Raw genomic sequence first — 20274 nt, 5'->3', positions numbered from 1 at the left:
TGAACTTGTTTTGCATTAGAATAGAGATAACTGTATTGTATTTGAAGCTTTGCGGACCTCCATCGGTAGTTTTACTGTCGCATACAGAGGGAAATTGAAATTGGAAGTTGTCAAGAAAAAAAGTAGTCCCGGCATGACCTTTTCCAGCGAATAATGACCTGATCAACGGCCAATGAAAATATTGGAAATTTACGAGATAAGCCAATCAAATTAACGTAATTTTGATATCACTTTTTCATATCACACTCCGTACGGTGTGATACGAAAAATATCTATTCACGTGGAAGTTAGATAACAGGCCCCAACCATAAGAGAATCACAATTATACATTTATTAAAATACAAATCTTTTTTCTAAATATGATTTTACACTTTTTACAAGCCATCGTCTCACTATATTCCATTGAGTGTCATATCAGCCATCGGATGTGGAGTGTCAATCTTGTTTCTAGTCATTACAATTCTGATACATATGGTTCTTTGGAGGTAAGTTATACGTATTCAAATCATCGTTGTTGTTGTCAAACAGCATTAATTGTATGCATATGTATAACGTATTATGAGAAGCAAGGAAAGACTTTTCCCTAATCATTCAATCAAACTTAAGTCTAATTGCAGTTCATTTATATATTTAGTATTACGTACATGTTTTTCAACATAATAAGCTACTATAGATATTGTTTTAACTTTGTATTCATAGAAATTTATACAAATAGAAGTAGTGGCAATTCTTACCTTTCAAACCTTTACTTTCATTGATAAATTATAATCTAGACTCATTCAGCGTCCGGCTCTAAGGTAATTTAAGTCACTGTACACAATCATTCAAATTTTGGTTTAATCAATAGTCATGTATAAAAACGTAAACCGTATAATGGTAAACTAATACAAGCTTAATCCAATCATATTGCGTAAGATTCCATGACAATAACAGAACCACATCATAACAAGTAATAATGGTTAAACTGAGTAGGGCGAACATGTCAGATATTTTAAAAGAGGATCGAACGATACTAAAGGGACAGTCAAATCATAGATAAAACATAAACTGTCAAAGTCGTGACTAACAAAGAAAACGACAAATAATAGTTCACCAGACACAACATAGAAAACTTGAAGACTTTAAAAGAAAATTGGATGTGATCTCAGGAGTTCCGTAAAGGTAACAGTTATCAAATGTACCAGGATTATAATTTAATACGTCAGACGCGCGTTTCGTTAACATAAGACCCATCAGTGACACTCAGATCAAAATAGTTATAAAGCCAAACAAGTACAAAGTAGGGTAAGCAAATCTTGCTGCACATGTGGCACCCGTCGTGGTGCCCATGTTATTACAGACCCGGTTGATAGTCTTATTCAAGGGGATTGTTGTTATGATAAAGGAGACATATCTGGTATCATCTGTGAAACAGTTATTCCATAACGGTCAACGAACTAGTGATTTCTTAAGTTCATCATTTTGCAAAAAAGAATAAAAGTCTGTCTACCGAAATTTTTTCTATAATTTCATAAACATGTTGCTCTGTATTTGTATAGTTATTTGGGTTTATCATTTGTGCGTTTAAGGCAACACCAAATTTGGGCTGCAAATGTATACATAATTATTAACTTTATACAGAAACTTCGCAGTTATAAAACTTTTCACAAATGATACGTGATAAAGTAAAATCTTTTTTCAAAGACTGGAAAAAAATCATTTTGATTGGTTTAATGGTATTGTCATGAAGTGCGTTGACATGAACAGTGGTATAGAAAACATCGAATTCCCTCTCAAAATGTTATCGCAAATATAGCTAAGCTTCATTGTCAGTTAGATTACAAAAAAGTCATGCTTTTAGTACGGAATACACTTTAATTTCGTTAAAAGATAACTGCATGTGGATGCCTTTCATCATAAAATATTTTGAGAAATATATTTAACACGACGGGTGCCACATATTGATGTTGATCTGCTTACCATTCCGGAGCACCTGTTATCAACCCCCGGTTTTTGATGGGGTTTGTTTTGCTAAGTCTTTGTTTAATCTTGTGTACAATTGTTTGTCTGTTTGTCTTTTTATTTCTTTGCCATGGCGTAGTCAGTTTATTTTAAATCTATGAGTTTGACCGTCCTTCTGGTATCGTTCGTCCCTCTCTGATAATGTTAATACCTTGTTGATTTATTGATAAGCTTCTTAATAATTTTGTCAATATACGTAACCATCAGGAGATGGCCCTAAATGATGCGATGGTAGTATTTAGTGCAATCGCACTTGTTATACTGTTGGAATATAATTACCAAGAGCAAATTATGATTCAATAATTCATATCTTTTGTGATATCGTGAGCTTGACAATGAATGTCGGTTAAGAACTTCTCGAATAAAAAAATGATTTGAATTTTGACGTTGTGAACAACGTTTTCATTTTCATACAACATGTACAACATTTCTGGACAAGCAAATCGTATCATGATTTACTTAATAGAGAAATACTTCTAAAAAGACAATTTTGCATATAAGATTTAATGTGATAAATTCGAAGTCATTGTGCTTAAAAGTTTTATGAACAAAACAATCACTAATTTAAATATATCTACACATGTATTAAACTTGCTAGCAATCATAACCTCGTCAAATTTTCCTTCAATTTGACATAACTGAAAACGACATAAATCCTTCCAACTTTGAAAGGGTTTTATGTTGTTCAATCTTTATGTGCATATGAAGTGTTGAGTTAGTGTTGTTGTCTTTTCTGCAATTTTCGTTTTGACCTTGATGTGTTATTGGGCTTGTGTTTTAGTTGCCCTCGTGTAACAGTATAGCAGTTATAGATGTACAATAACAAAGTTTTGATCGAAAATGTGTCCCTTTTTTTTAGTTATTTGGACTCTATCTTTAAAGATACGGATGCAATCATATGTTAAATTAGAATTTTACCTGTCATATGTCGATCTATATTGTCATGTTTTCAGGTATGTAAGAAATGAAAGAACACAAACACTGATGAACTTATGTGTAGCATTGCTTTTGTCATATGTTATTTTCTTAGCTGGTATTTCAAGAACAGAGAACAAAGTAAGCAAAACAGCAAAGTAATTACATAATTGGTGATAAATTCAAAACTGAAATCAGAAGCACGTTATTCAAAGTAAAACGGATAACACCACTTCAAACCAAAACAATTCGAATTATTAAACAAAAGTTTCCAAAATTATGAGGTAGGCTATATGAATCTTCCCTACTAGCGGCTTATATTCAAAATGTATAACGCAAAGCGTCTCATTCCTAAAGTACAGGTTATTTGGCTCGAAAATGCAAAGCTGTTAATTTATTTTCATCACAGATCTACGATGCACATGGACTGGATTTGATCGTTTTATTACCAAAGATGCCAAGATTGAAATGTGTACGCCAGCAAGAAACTATAATTGCAACGTAGGGTTTACCTTTTTGAACTAAAATTCAAAATGACAATTTATATGATATAGGGTTCAATTTTTAAACTACAATCTATACTTTATAGAGGTAGTCATCAACATTTTGAAACGTCATAATCAACAAAAAAAAAAGGAAAATTAAATCAAATCTATGAATAAAGATATACAATTATAAAATCAACTGGCATTGTTTTAGCTTAACTGCTCACACATAATTGCCACATATTTATATTTTGTGTTATGCTTTGCTATATATCTTTTTAAGGTTGTTTGTTCAGCGATTGCAATTGTTTTGCATTATCTTTTCCTGACAGACTTTGCACTAATGTTGTCTCAGGGTATCCAGATAGTGAGAATGGTAGTCATAATTTTTAACAAAGGATCTATTATCCGTAAGCTGATACCAGCATGTTGGAGTAAGTATAAAACCCTACGTGTAGAAAAACTTCAAACTGAAAGTCTAAAGAATAAAGTAGGCTCCCGAATAAAGTAAGTTTATGAAAAGCCTGTTTGTTTTTTATATTGTCAACGAATTTGTTTTATCTTAATAAATAGAACAAAATAGTTTTTGTGATTTGTCAAGCTATTATTGTTTTTTCTTGTTGCAACGAGGAATGAAAGTATACTGCAAACAATCATATATTTAAGGTAAATAGAAAACATCTGAGATTATATCGTTACTATAGTTACAAGTCATTGCAGGAGAGATATTGTTACTAGAAAACTTGACGTTAATTTCAAATCTAACTGTTTTATTGGGCGTATTACGTTGGTTCATGTACATAGGCTTTGATTGATAGAAAGGGATTACTTCTTTATTCCAGTTATTCCTGCTGTTATTGTTGGAGTTTCAGCAGGTACCACAGGACTGAAAGGATATGGCAATCATCAATTGTACGTTTTAACAACTTTAGCATCAAATAAAATATGATTGATAAATAAAAGGATAAGCAGAGAAACATATAAGTTTTCTTTGTTATATTTTGTATTACAATGGTTGATCAATACGACGTGTCTGTGTCTAAACAAACTAAGGACATCTTTAACACGTCTTAGATAGTGGATTACCATTTATGTCGTCTGGTTATACATACCGAACGTGACCTATTCCCCCAAGAACATTTTTATATGAGTGAATTCGCGTTGCTACAAGACGTGTATTTGTTTATCCAACCGTCATGTATTTAGTTTTGATGTTTTATCTGTTATTAGGTCTTTCCACTTTCCACTTTTCTGTGGAGAGACCTTTTGTATTTATTGTATTTGTTCTGATTTTCTTCCACACATTTTGTTCTCGAGTACAATTTTTGATTCGCAATATGTCGCTAAGATATTTCTTATATAGTATCATACAGTTTATGCGCTTTTTGTTGTCACCCATTCTAAACCAAATACTTTTCTGTGTAGAAGTTATCTCCCCGAATACTATTTTCCTTGTGACTAAATCTCCTCCGTAACCGTAAAAGAACGCGACAAATTTATTTTATAAAATTGCTCGTTATATACTTCGCATGATTTTTCCTATTTTTATCGAAGCGATATGAACACTCCGTATGAGAGTTATTTCCCATAATGCATTTAATATAAAGGATGTGCATTATTATCTTATAAACCATAAGTGATGGAGACCTAGGGTCCTTAAATTTAAGGTCCTTGGTAAACAAAATGAAAAAAGGTCAAGGTCAAAGGTCAAGGTAATTTTCTAAATTTTGATTTTGACTTATTTTGACTTACTTTCAAAAATATAATAAGAGTTTTCGTCCATTTTACATTTAGACATGCGTAAAGAGATATAACTCATTAACAATACATATTAAAGACCAATGGTCCTTGGATGTGAGGTCCTTTGTTTATGACCTTGAAATTACGTTCGGTCTTTCATTTGATCAATCCTGACACCCCTCGGTGTGTTCTACGACAAGAAAAACCTTAAAATATGTATTATTATTTTTTATAAAGATTTGAAAAATTTAGTATCCTATTTTACCGACAACAACTAAAGTGGGATATTCCTTCCTAATGCGTTCAAGTTTTAAAACGCCCTACGGCTCATTCAGACTGTGAAATAAAACTCACTAATGAATCTAGATATAAACCTTTTAAAAAATATTATCCATACACAATAAAAATATTACTGTAACTGCATGAAGTAAGACACAAATGTCTTGTTTTCATCCGTTAACAGTGTATGAAAAATACAAGACACATTGTAAGTAATTTATTGTACCACTTAGTTTATGGAAAAGGGGGGGGGTATGTTTTTTTTTTCTATTTATAATGTCATTTCTATCGCGGAAAAGTGGTTATTTTTTTAACAATTTTAATTGAATCAAATGAAAAATTCAGAAAGATTGTCTTTTGAAAATCAATACATTTTACAGTGAAACCTGGGTAAACCGAACCATGATAAAACCGAATTTCAGTTGAAACCGAACAATTTTCAAAGTCCCACAAAATTTCCCAAACAATTAACGTTAATCTAACCTGAAAAAACCGAACCCTGTCAACACCGAATGCCGAACGCTTTTTGAAGGCTCGTTAGTAAATTTGTATCTTAAAATTACCTGTCAAAATCGATCAATACCAATAAAAACAATAAAATATTATTTACATGATTTAATTAAACAAACACAGGATGGCAGAGTATCCCCGAAAGTATTTGAGGTTTAATGAACTTGTGAGTTGTTATTACAAACTAATTAGCATGTCTGTGTCCATGTATAAAGTGATTTTTTTTTTGTAAAGAAACGTTAAACTGGTCAGCTACCCCCATCGCCGATAATGACAATAAAGGAACTTTCCCTCAGATCAATTAAATGCACCTTACTCAAATAATTACGGCCACAAAATCGAAACTGCCATTCTATAGCTAAACTGTTTAATTAAATAATAGTTTTAAAGCCTTTCACCGGATTAAGAAATCGTGCAACACAACAAGGTCAATGGATTTCGGTTGCTGGATTCCCTTTAGAGGCCCTATATATTTGATTCGAATGCTCCTGAAGACTTCCGTTAGCTATTTAGAAACGATAAAGTCCGAGAATAAACTGGACCCCTGCTGTTGTTTCACTGTTATCTTGTGTCGAAGTATCAATCAGCGGTTGACCAGTTTAGTCCGAGAACTCGTGTGTACAATGACGTTCCCGATTCAACTACGGAATCGTCATTTGACAGTGGTCTGTGAATTGAGAAAATAATTATAAAAAGCAAAATCGCTCCACGTCGGAAATCTTCCAACGACGAGCGTGATTGACAGAGTTGCGTTTGATTTATAAACAAAACTTCTATCTTCATCTTCTTTTATTTTCACATTTATATCTAAATCAACACAAAAATAAACTGTCGTCTGTTGTGTAACCTATTAGCCCTTGTCAGTAAATGCTAAAATTATTTTGGTGTCGACTTCCGTTTACCTCTACAATCCGAATACCTGTGAAAACCGAACAAAACGCAAAGTCCCGTGGGTGTTCGGTGGACAGGTTTCACTGTATTAACATATAATCAGGATATAATTATATACCCTCCGCACCCGACCCTTTTCTAAGTTACGTTAATGTTATTCAATAGAATACAAGATTATCTTATTAGTTGAGCATTTGATAGAATTAAAGGTATACATAAATTTAAAAAAAGTTAAGAACTGACACGAAGACGAATATAAATACATGTGGGTCACAGTATGATTTCCTATTCAGCGTTTATCGTCCTGAACATGCATGAAATATTTCCCACTGGACGTTAAGCAAGCAACCAAAAATAAATCAAGTTATTCAGTGTGACTCAATTAGATTTTCAAAATCTAACACACGAATATGTTAAATCTGGCTTTTTATTTATGAAAGTCTATATTAAAATTCATCTCACATATATGATAATGTTTCTTTATTGTAGCGATAAATTAACAAAACTTATTTGTTTCAAAAATTAAAATGCGGGCAATGAAGGTTTCTTTTACGTCTATCATCGAAAAAATAAATGTCCAAATCGGCAACAAAAAACTATCAGACGAAAATAAAGTTTTGAAGTAAATTATAGATTGCATTTTTATCAAGGAAAATAATGACCTCACACAGGTCATTATGTAATGCCTTTGAGCATATTTCATTGAAACATGGTATCGTCCGGGTTGATTCTGAAAAAAGAATGACCTGTCGATCTGAAAGAAAATAACTCAATATAGGTATATAATCTATGGGAAAAATTATATTGCTATGCAATAATAGAATTTATTACACATAAACTTTCGGTTACTTTCTGTGGGAATTGTTATATTGCTATGCAATAATATAATTAATTACACAATAACTAACACAATTCTATAATGATACTTTTTTTTATAAAATCCATCAAATTACATTCTTACAAACTTAATTACGATTCATATTCAATTTGTAGAAATTTGCCTATGGCGTTGACATACACGTATGACACACAGTTTGCTGCCATTTATACAAAAGCCGTTAGGTATTCATCACATTCGCACGAAACTTTATTCATTACCCCTTTCAAAACTTCATTCTCTGTTCAATTTATGCTTGGAATCCACTGTTACAAACCCTCATTCAAACCTATACAAAATTACAGCTATAATTTCGGATATTACAAGTCACAGACTTTTCAAGCCAGTCCGCATTGGCAAAGATGAAAAAGAAAAAAGATCTTTCCTTAATCTTTCCTTTGCCAACAAAGGTATCGATGGCGTCAACTTAGGCAATATCCTTCATCATAAATTAGTTCAATCGAAAATACCTCCTTATTTCAAAGACCAGTCTGTACCAATCATTTCTTATACCTATACCAAACCTATTGCAACTAAAATTTTCAATTACAAACACGTTTTGCAGGGTCTCGATATTGACGACTTCAAGTCTAAACCTCCCGATTGCACTTGTGCTAGTTCCCAATTCACATATAATCCCGCTGGCCACGTTATTACCGGTGACCTCAACATTGTTAATAACACTTCTCTACGAAATGTGTTATCGAAAGGTCCGAAATATCGTGAGCCTAAATCCATCAATTGGAAATTCAACTTTAAAATTTTGATGGATTCAGTTGAGGATTATGCCAGGCAATGGGCTAAGCGCGAGAAGGAAGATGTAGACACTCTTTCCGAATGGATTAAGGCAGTGAGGTCGTTGATACAAATCAGAATTAAGAAACTGTATGGGTCTATCAATGCCCATGCTACGTCAATCTTTAAAGACCCAAATGTTGCAAAACACCTATCCTACCTCCATGACAAATATGTTGTTCCCACAGATAAAGCCCCAAACAACATCGTTTTTGTATGTTAAATTCATTACATTAACTGCTTGATAAACGAATTAGGTATTGACAATTCACTTGGAAACTCAACATAAACCCTCACGACACTTACCAAAGAGGAAATCCTGGATAATCATAGGTCTGTTCTGTGTTCCTTTGGAATTTCAACCAAAGATGAAGAACTGGATCTGCCATCACTGTATTGGATACCTAAACTACATAAGTGTCCTTACAAACAACGGTATATTGCTGGGTCTTCCAAGTGCTCCACGAAACCTCTTTCTAAATTATTAACATCTATTTTATCAGCAATCAAAGACGGGCTTCAAAGTTATTGTGAAACTGCCTATTCTAGAGGGGGCGTGAATCAGATGTGGATACTTAAAAATTCCAAAGATCTTTTAGAGTACATACAATCTAACTCTCTTTCATCTTGTAACAGTATTAAAACATTTGAATTTTCTACTCTGTACACTAGTATTCCACATTCCAAACTAAAAGACAAATTGAAAGAGTTGGTATTGCTTTGCTTCGTAAAAAAGAATTGCCAACGTAGATACAAGTATCTTGTCTTAGGGAGGGATAAATCCTACTTTGTAAAGGATCACTCTGATTCGAACAAAAAATTCTCTGAAACTGATATTATCAAGATGCTTGATTTCTTGATTAACAACATATTTGTTACGTTCGGAGGACGTGTTTGTCGGCATTCCAATGGGAACAAACTGTGCCCCTCTACTTGCCGACTTGTTTCTTTATTATTATGAGGCTGACTTCATGCAGGAACTTCTTAGGAAGAAAGATAAGAAGTTAGCACTATCCTTTAATTATACTTTTCGCTATATAGATGATGTTCTTTCACTAAATAATTCAAAATTTGGTGACTATGTGGAACGCATCTATCCAATCGAGCTAGAGATAAAGGATACTACAGATACAGTTAAGTCAGCCTCATATCTTGACTTACATCTAGAAATTGACAATGAGGATCGGTTAAAAACAAAACTTTACGACAAAAGAGATGATTTCAGCTTTCCAATTGTGAACTTTCCATTTCTAAGTAGCAACATTCCAGCAGCACCTGCATACGGGGTATATATCTCCCAATTGATACGATATTCCCGTGCTTGCATTTCCTATCATGATTTTCTTGATAGAGGGTTGCTGCTCACAAGGAAGCTATTAAACCAAGAGTTCCAAATGGTGAAGTTGAAATCATCCCTTCGTAAATTTTACGGACGCCATCACGAGTTGGTTGACCGTTATTGAATAACCGTATCACAAATGATATCGGATATGTTCCTTACGTCGTAACTACAATCCCCTTCCCTTTCCTGAATTTGACCTACCGAATTAGACTATTTACCGGATTTGTTATCACATAAGCAACACGACGGGTGCCACATGTGGAGCAGGATCTGCTTACCCTTCCGGAGCACATGAGATCACCCCTAGTTTTTTGGTGGGGTTCGTGTTGTTTATTCTTTAGTTTTCTATGTTGTGTCGTGTGTGCTGTTGTTTTGTTTGTCTTTTTCATTTTTAGCCATGGCGTTGTCAGTTTGTTTTAGATTTATGAGTTTGACTGTCCCTTTGGTATCTTTCGTTCCTCTTTTGTAATTATATCATGATATTATTGTTTACTTTCGCAAATTGATTTTAAGTGTTCGTAGTTATTATGTAGTTAGCATGTCGAAATGACTACTGTATTATTCATCAATGTATTTCTCTGTCCTGCGTGTTCTTGCATTTATTTGTTCTGTATTCCTGTCATGAAATCTTGTCATTTAAGCGGAATTTTTAACAATGTCAAGAGCGGAAGATTTAGATAGTCATTAAACCAGGTTCAACCCACCATTGATACCAAAATGTCCTGTTCCAAGTCAGAAATTTAGCTGTTGTTATCTAATAGTTCGTTTTTATGTATATTGCATTGACGTTTGTTTTTGTTGCAGTTCAATTAATGTAAGACTTTTCAACAGTGGTATACTACTTTTGTCTTAAAACATCAATTCAACAACATTAGAATGTCATTCATTAGTTTTGCGATTGATCGTTTTAACACTTGGCCGTTTTCAATATTAATTTGTCTTTAGCTAATGAATTGTGAATTGGTCGTTTTTGTGATGTTCTCCGATAATGCTTTAACCATTTGGAACATGATCAATTAATATTGTTTTTTATCTGACTTGTATCTGTACTTAATTAATCTAATCGACTGTGAATTAGTTTAGAATCTGTGTCAGTCACACAACAACTACTAAGTCCCTGACTAATGCTATGCGATGGATGCCACATGTGGAGCATGATATGCTTTTGGTGGGTTTCGTGTTGCTCTGTCTTTAGTTTTCTATGTTCTGTCTTCTGTGCCATTATTTGTCTGTTTGCCTTTTTTATTTTAAGCCATGACGTTGTCATTTTATTTTCTATATAATATGAGTTTATAAAAAAGAAGATGTGGTATGATTGCCAATGAGACAACTATCCACAAAAGACAAAAATAACACAGACATTATCAACTATAGGTCACCGTTCAGCCTTCAACAATGAGCAAAGCCCATACCGCATAGTCAGCTATAAAAGGCTTCGATAAGACAATGTCAAACAATTCAAACGAGAATACTAACGGCCTTATTTATGTAAAAAAATGAACGAAAAACAAATGTGTAACAATTTGACTGTCCTTTTTGGTATTTTCTGTCCCTCTTTTACTGATTGAATGCAAATCGCACTGAGCAAACAAATGAAAGATGGGCATTCTTGATGTATTTGTAGTGTGCATGTTCTGGACATTTACAAAACAGAAGAAAAACGTAATATATATATATGTATGATAACTATCAATATGCTGTTTCAGTTGTTGGTTAACCCTTGAGTCAAATCTCATCTGGGCATTCATTGGACCAGCACTACTTGTTAGTTTGGTATGTATTTCATGACAATTAGAAAACAAATCATAGAATATTATGATAAATTATTAAATGTGTAATTGTCATTATTTTCTTTGATTCTAGTTTTAACCTTTAATATCCGTTATTATTTTTTAGTTCAACACTTCGTTTGTATACAATATATAACATTATTAAGATCTCTCCTAATAAATGAAAGAAGGACAAAAATAATGTAAAGATAGTAATACAAAACAAACATAAATGCATTAAAAGATACTAAGGGAAGAACATATAGATTGAAGCATTCAAAAGGTTGAGTATTTTCTATTTTCTGGTAGAAATTTTAAAAACTATTGTTCAGCAGGGTTACAATGATATTTTTCAAATGTAAATCAGCAGATGATGTTTACTGTCGAAAACTTTTGTCTACAGTAAATAAAAAGAATCAATTAGAATTTGATCATTTAATACCACAAAAATGCTTGAACAGACCGATATTTTTTTAATTTTTCGGTGTGCTGTATGTCTGCAGTAACAATAGCTTTGTATTGATATTTTTCCTGCTTTTGTACATTTAAATGTGTCATAAATGTTGATATATTAGGCTTTTATGCAAGAACAATTAATAAACGTAGCCATAAACGAAGCATTTGCTAATTTCATATGCTTAAGAATTGAAATGCTTAAAACTTGTTTGCAATTACACCATGAAAATAATATGAAAACACTGTGTATTTAAGTAAGACGTAAAAGTTTTCAGTTACCGAGCTTCCCTTTTGCAATTATTTATTCATTCACTCTAAGCTATTATTATTGGATGTTACAACTCTATCGTCTGCAATAACTCAAATTGAAAACAAAAAATGTTTCTATAAAAAAATTGTTAAAAGTAGGAGGATGCCTAGGGGGCGTTTAAAATCAGGTATAGAGATGAACAAAACAACATTAACATCGAACAAAAAGTCAAATTACCATCAGAAGGTATTTTATTTTTATTCATAATGGATTTTCAATTAATTATGTATATTTTCACATTGTCTATTCCAGATTAATCTAATTATTATCATCATTACGGTGTATAAAATATTGACCAGTACAGGGTTAGCTGCTAAAACACTTCAAACGAAATATAAGTAAGTGTGTTATTGGTAATCATTTTGTCAGCATATACTATTTGTACCTTTATGTTGTAATTATCATATTGATGAAAAGACTTCGATGTATTAAAACTGATTACATGTGAATGTCTTATTACTACTCAAACATAGTTCGCATCTGAATATTGCTTACGAAGAAAGGAAAACAACCCATTTAATGCGTTTTTGGCATATGCCAGTAGTCATCAACATTTGAAAGCAAATAGTAAAATGGAGTTTAATGACAAAAAGTTATCGACCAAAAAAGACAACATGCAACTGTTGAATTAGAAAATACTGCAATGATTATTCTCTAACACCCAAAGTAGTATGAAATTTTTCCTAAGTCATGTTAAAATCCCCATAATAAATGCACGCAATAATTGCATTGACTGTCTTCGAAAACTTGAAAGACAATACGTTGCATCTCAAACATTACTTGGTCTGCACTGCACGTAAGGATACAGCATGTTATCACAGTCACTTAGCTTTACCGTTATCGCTCTGAATAAACATGCAAAAGCAAATATTTAAATGGAAGATTTTTTTTAAAATCACGAATAAAGTTAACTGTTGTTATCTCTACCTCGATTGGCTCGAAATTTTAGAAGAGTCTAGTTTTATCGTAGTTCAGAACTTTGTGCTTTATACATATATGTATTTCGTCTACTGGTGTTTTTTTTTAAACTTAATTGAATTCAAAAGAGAATGAATAAAGCCTCCGGGACATTTAAACCCAAAATTATAAAATGTAGTGTCATGATAAAAGGTGATATACAACGACAAACGGACGAATTAAAAAATAATACGTAGGACACTACAACCTGGAAGACACGAACCCTAGCGAAAACGGAATAAATGCATATGCTTTGGATTGCTTTTTTCAACAGGGGACACATACCGTGCTGTTCATGGACGTACATATCAGGTAAACAATACACGCTCCAGCATATCGTCTTACCTGAGAAATATATACTTTATATGTATTTGTAATAATACATGCATTTTGTCATTTGATAGGACTGGTTTAAAAAGTATTTGTGTCATTTTGCCGTTGTTTGGTGTAACTTGGGTGCTGGGAGCATTTTCTTTGAACGATGATTTGGTCATGTTCCAATACCTTTTTTCAATTTGCAATTCTCTCCAGGTACACTATATCAAATTTATTTGTCCCCTAGACAAAAGCATTTACGAACTTATCAAAACTAAATGCAAGCATCTGAAAAAATAATTTTAAAAAGTAAAATCACAAAAATACTGAACTCTGAGGAAAATACAATCGGAAAGTCCATAATCACATGGCAATCGGATATTAAAGCATAACAAAATTTAACAGGAAGCTTTTGATTTCGATAATTTAGTGTACCAAATAGATTGAAATGACCACAGAAATATGAATAAGCATAGGTTGAAGACAGAATAGCAACACAAAAGAAATACAAGCAAAAAAATACAAAAGGTATTCATTTGGCACAAAAGCATAGAAAAACTAACGGCTAAGCAACATTGCGAAATTGATCTAGTTTCACTAAAAATAGCAACAATTTGTGCAGGAAACGATATTACAAAACGAATGCTCGATAAAATCGTCTCAAATTGGAGATAAACACTCGATATAAAAGCGTTACTGCGAAGTTGCCAGAGAGAAATGGTTCACATTAGGTAGTCTTTTTTGTAAGAGTGATGCCTTTGTAAACAAAACACTATATTGAAAATTGTTTTGTTATACATGCATCGTTCTTGTCAGAGTTTAACAAAGATAAATATAAGCTCCGGATATTTGTATAAAATCAGTGCCTTTCATCCTTTTGAAGAATATCAGGCATATGAAAAACTGCATTTTAGGTGCTCTGTTTTTCAAACTTATATATGTAAGATTTTTATATAAGCAATGTTTTGTAAAATGTCGATCATCAGTACAAATAAACTCTTTTAAAATTAAAAAAAAATTCCTTTTAATAATATTAATGCTATGGAAATCTACCTTGCAAGCAATCTCGTATTGATACTTCTTGATTTATAAAACATTATTCAAAATTTTATAACAACAATGTCTCAGACAGGTTAAATGATCAATGTCTATTAACTATTGTTAACAGAGATATGTGTCTGATTAAAAATAACTCTTTTAACATTTTTTTTTAAAAGATATTGCATTGGACATAACGAAAATGGTTAAACCGGTAATAATGTGTTTTTTTGTAACTTGCAATTATATCATACTCAACCAACTTAAAGTTTGAAGTAATTATGACATGATTCAATTTTCACGGCTATGTTTAAGACTATGTAATCAAAAGTTTCGAGCTTCTTATTTTTAAATTTGACTTCCAAGCTCCTTCGGTTCGATTGCAATAAATAAATCAGATTTTGAGAAAATGCTCGTCTAGCATACTTAATGCTAATATTTGTATATTTAATACGCAATTAGTCAATAAAGAAGACAATGTCAGCGATCTCGGAACATGTTATTATTAATTCATTTTTTTTTCAATTGTTAGTGTTTAGTCTATTTGTATTGGTTGATATATTTGTATCTTTAAACAGGGTTTTTTCATATGCCTGTTACACTGTTTCTTGAATGAGCAGGTATGTATCATTTTGATAGAATACAACGAAACGAGGGAAAAGCAAACATTTACACGAGCTATCATCAATCCAATACCCACAAACATATACAGTCCAACTTTCACCACACGCAATAAGAAAATAATCAATGAACGAAATACCATTTATTTTTAGTTATGTAACCGGAGAGCATGATTCTACTTGCAAAATCGCATGTCTCCACTGGGACTCGAACCCGGGACCTCTGTATTACAAGGCAGCGCTTAAACCGACTGAGCTAAAGAAGTACTTCCCTAGCTCACCCGCTTACGGCTAACTACTTAACTACCACATGTTTTAAGGGAAGCAACCCCGTCACACTTTCCCCACCTCAATAGTCATTATAGCAATTATGATTCTCACACAAACGTACACTTGCAAGATTCCCCCTCTAACCTCCGTGTTTTTTTTTAGTTGGGCGCCAATGTAACCGGAGCGCATGATTCTTCTTGCAAAATCGAATGTCTCTATCAGGACTCGCGATAACTCTGTGTTACAAGGCAGGCGCATTTATCGACTGAGCTAAAGAAGTACTTTCTTAGCTCAACTACTCATGGCTAACTAAGTATCTACATCATGTTCTAAAGGGAACAATCCCGTCACAGCTAGCTAACTACATGTAGGATAAACCCTACATATTTGTCGGAAAATGCCTTACATGGATATGCATCTTTTTTACAGTTTCTGTAAGTTATTGTGTTCCCAAGTTTAATCCCTACATCTTTGATGAGTTTGCTCACAACCACTGGTTTAACGTCACTGTGGATATCCTCCCAACCACCGAATTCTTACCCCTATCCAATCCTGGTAGCATACGTCTAGTAGTCGGCATGTCTGTAGTTTAAATCGGACACTTAAAGTCATTACTTCATCAGATAAAAGATTAGTAACAGACTATTTTGCACAACTAAAGACTGAGCAGCACATACTAAACAAAAGTGCAGTGTAATTCAGAGTGCATCTGGATTATTCGTATACAACACTCATAAGTGATGCTCCAATCAACAAATCTTCAAAGGCAAAATCAATAATGAATAAAGGCAACAGTAGTATACCGATGTTCAAAACTCATAAATCGATAGACAAAAACAAATCATGTGACACGATTGTTGTTATTGACACATTATGATGGTAAGAAGTTTATTTATCTGCAATATAGGTTATTAAATACAATAACAGGTTGGACAGTACAAGGAAAATACTGAAATGATATCAAGTGCAGCTGGGATGTTTGAATAGTTTGATCAACATTTGACACTCGTCCTAGAAAGAAAATGTAAAATGAAGTATGATTGCAAATCAAAAAATCTAAAGTTACCAAATAACATAGTAAATAACAATAGCTTATATAACCACAAGGCATCATTAAAATCACTAATATTTTCATTATCACTGGACTAGTATATATTTGTTTAGGGGCCAGCTGAAGAACGCCTCCGGGTGCGGGAATTTCTCGCTACATTGAAGACCTGTTGGTGACCCTCTGCTGTTGTTTTTTATTTGGTCGGGTTGTTGTCTATTTGACACATTCCCCATTTCTATTCTCAATTTTATCAAATACTAAATGTATTTTCGTCTGTTTTCTATTTATTTTGAACATATGTAAATATTTATCAATTACGCAGGTAAGGCTTGGCTACAGTCATTATCAGAGACGACGACATGCTGGTCGTATGGATTTGAAACTATCTACCGAGTCAACTAAATATGTAAGTATTATTTTATAGATATAAAATTTAACAAAGGTTGATAAGAAACGGTGTCATACCGACAATAAACAATTATCAAGTATATTTTTTTAAACTGGACAGTGACATGAAATTAGATGCCAGTTAAAGTATTCTTAATACACATGTCTGAAGCAAATCAAGTTATAAGTTTTCTTTTGTACATGCAGTGTGGTTTTTTTTTAAATCGTGTATCATTTAAGAGCTGAAAATATTATGAATCATTGAAGGTGGAATAAGTTTCTGTTTTTCTTCTGTTGAATATCTCATTTTCACTTTGACAGATACAGCATCAATAACAGCTCCACACATTTGCTACTAGTGTTATTTTTGCTATGCATGTACTTAATTGTCATGATTGTGTTATGGATGAATACCCCATATCCTTTGTTTTTCAATTATTGTTAACTTTATACTATTTGTTTTGTGGATTACGTCAAACGTGTTATATTTATTTTAGGCTTCTGCTTTCTTCTCCCTCTTTTTATCACAAAGAGAAATAATCCCCGTGTAACTTGAAAAACATAAGTACATGTCGTCGAATGCGCGGAATCTTTTTTCAAATATTGTTATGTAAACATATTATCTTTTTTATCATTATCCAGATGCACAATCGTGATACATAATTTAATGAAGTGAAATAGATAGTGAAACCACTGAAAAATAGTTAACGATAACATTCACTATCTCTCTCTTTGCACATTATTTGTTTGGAAGAAATCAGTAACGATATATAATTACTTAACTTCCCACCGTTTCTTTTCTTATAGGAGAACCCCAAAACACAACAGCCTACTAGTACCTTTGACAATATCTGCACAGAGACGAAATAAACGAGGGACTATAGCAATACATAATCATGCAATCTTTTTCTGTGAATTTTTTTCCCTTCTTTTCACCATCAGTATACCAATCTATCATTTGTATTAAAATGTCTTACCAAATTACTTATATTTGTACTTGGAATGTGCCAGATTTGATGTTTTTTTTGCGCACTTTAAGATGTTGTATTTTTTCTAATAATACAACGGATCTAATTCCTATAAGGTATTTCCTTAACCAAAGGGATAATTGCAAGCATATCAATCAAATTCAAATACTAAGAAAAACAGTATAATTAATATTATTATACTTTACATATATTACACACAAAATGTATTGGGTAACATGTTATCACGTGACAAGAATAATTCAGTTAATTTTCATTCCGTTACAAGATAGGACGAATGACCCTAACAATTTACATCAGCAGTGTATAACCTTATTATTCACCGGCGAAAAACCTTTTGAGTTTCTTAATGTGTAACGTGACCGTTATCTCCCATGACATCATAACGGTCACGTTTCAGATTGTGATTTACCGGTAGCCACTCGAGAGACGAGTAAACAAGGCTTTGTACATGCATCAGGAGCCGAATATATCTCTTATCAACGGTCCTTTTCAGGGCCATCAACATTTTACAAAAAGATTCCACCTTTTTTATTCAAACGAGTAATTCCAGGTCATAAAGGTATTTTCGAACGTCAAAAAATAAAGTAAGCTCTGTTTGAATGATCCAAAAGGCCCATCAGCCAGTTAGGTATAAAAAAAACAATTGTTGCCTATCAGAAGAGATGAATATCCAAAATTGTCAACCTTTAAACATCATTTCACTCCAGGCTGCGCCTTTAGCGAAAGGACAAACGGTTATTATGATTTTTTTTACATATTGTTGGTGTTAATGATGAATACAATTAGAACAGAACGTTGACAGCTGTTCCGCTATTTTTTCCGGAGCACCTGATTTCACTCCTGGTTTTTAGTGGAGTTCGTGTTGTTTCTTAATTATCATTTATAACTGTTGATGTAAATTTCCTTTGGTTTTGTGAGTCTTTGTTTACTCCTTGGTTTTGATTGTTATTGTCTTTCAATTATAATATCCGTTTGTTTTGTTCACATATCATTGTAAATATAATTGTATGCGACTCTTATATGAGTGGGAAGTTTAGCTATATATATATAGTGACCTTTGAACTCAGTTTCAATCCATCTTGTTCTACACATGAAAATGACTGTAAAAAGTCAGGAATATGACAATTAATCCATTAGTTTGATGTGTTTGAGCTTTTTATTTTGCTAGTTGATTACGAACTTTCTGGTTTGAATTTTCCTCGGAGTGTGGTATTTTTGTTGTTTAACTTTTTACTGTCTACTTCAAAGAATTTTGATGCTGGTGGATGATTCCCTGAGGACATCATTAACTTTGTAGCTGATTACATGATGAATATACTTAAAATACAAAGAACTAACCAGATAAGAGAAGACGGTGCTTACTGTTAAAACTGGTGTCCGATCCATTTGTCATTTTGAACAATAACATGTGTTTAAAATAAACCTTTGTCGGGTTACAAAGATCCTCTTTGCTACACGGAGCACTGAAGTGTTTGTCTTGTGTGTTACAGGAATATCATTTGGGATGCACCTGATTCGTCGTATGTTCAGCTAGAAAAGAGTGACCAAAACTACCAAAGGGACAGTCAAACTCATAAATCTAAAATAAACTGACAACGTCATAGCTAAAAATGAAAAAAGACAAACAGACAAACAATAGTACACATGACACAACATAGAAAACTAAAGACTAACAACAGGAACTCCACCAAAAACTAGGAGTGATCTCAGGTCCTCAGAAGGGTAAGCAGATCCTGCTCCACTTGTGACACCCGTCGTGTTGCTTATTTGATAACAAATCCGGTAAATAGTCTGATTCGGTAGATCACATTCATGAAAGGGAAGGGGATTGTAGTTACGAAGTAAGGAACATATCTGATATCATTTGTGAAACGGTTATTCCATAACGGTCAACCAACTCGTGATGGCGTCCGTAAAATTTACGAAGGGATGATTTCAACTTCAATATTTGGAACTCTTGGTTTAAAAGCTTCCCTGTGAGCAGTAATCCTCAATTAAGAAAATCATGATAGTTTACGCAAGCACGGGAAAATCGTATCAATAGGGATATATATACCCCGTATGCAGGTGCTGCTGGAATGTTGCTACTTAGAAATGGAAAGTTCATAATTGAAAAACTGAAATCATTTCTTTTGTCGAAAAGTTTTGTTTTAAACCGACCCTCATTGTCAATTTCCAGATGTAAGTCAAGATATGAGGTCGACTAAATGTATTTGTAGTATTATTTATCTCTAGTTCGATGGGATAGATGCCTTCCATATAGTCACCAAATTTTGA

The 20274-nt window shown here is 33.0% G+C and overlaps 1 protein-coding gene and 1 long non-coding RNA gene across 2 annotated transcripts in view; both read left to right on the top strand.

The window, feature by feature from the left end:
- LOC143069515 (adhesion G-protein coupled receptor D1-like) overlaps positions 1-20274 on the top strand; it is a 176632-nt gene that overhangs the window by 79154 nt on the left and 77204 nt on the right. The window lies entirely within an intron of this gene.
- Positions 130-17984, top strand: LOC143069516 (uncharacterized). Its single transcript, XR_012976429.1, has 9 exons — positions 130-485; positions 2955-3057; positions 3685-3835; positions 4244-4313; positions 11542-11608; positions 12623-12708; positions 13732-15300; positions 16944-17027; positions 17816-17984. It is a non-coding gene; the product is annotated as an uncharacterized LOC143069516 (long non-coding RNA).

This window comes from Mytilus galloprovincialis, chromosome 3, assembly GCF_965363235.1.
Source record: "Mytilus galloprovincialis chromosome 3, xbMytGall1.hap1.1, whole genome shotgun sequence".
NCBI lineage: Eukaryota > Metazoa > Mollusca > Bivalvia > Mytilida > Mytilidae > Mytilus > Mytilus galloprovincialis.
Note: the sequence above shows the minus strand (reverse complement) of the source record. Positions and strands in the feature narration are given on the sequence as shown.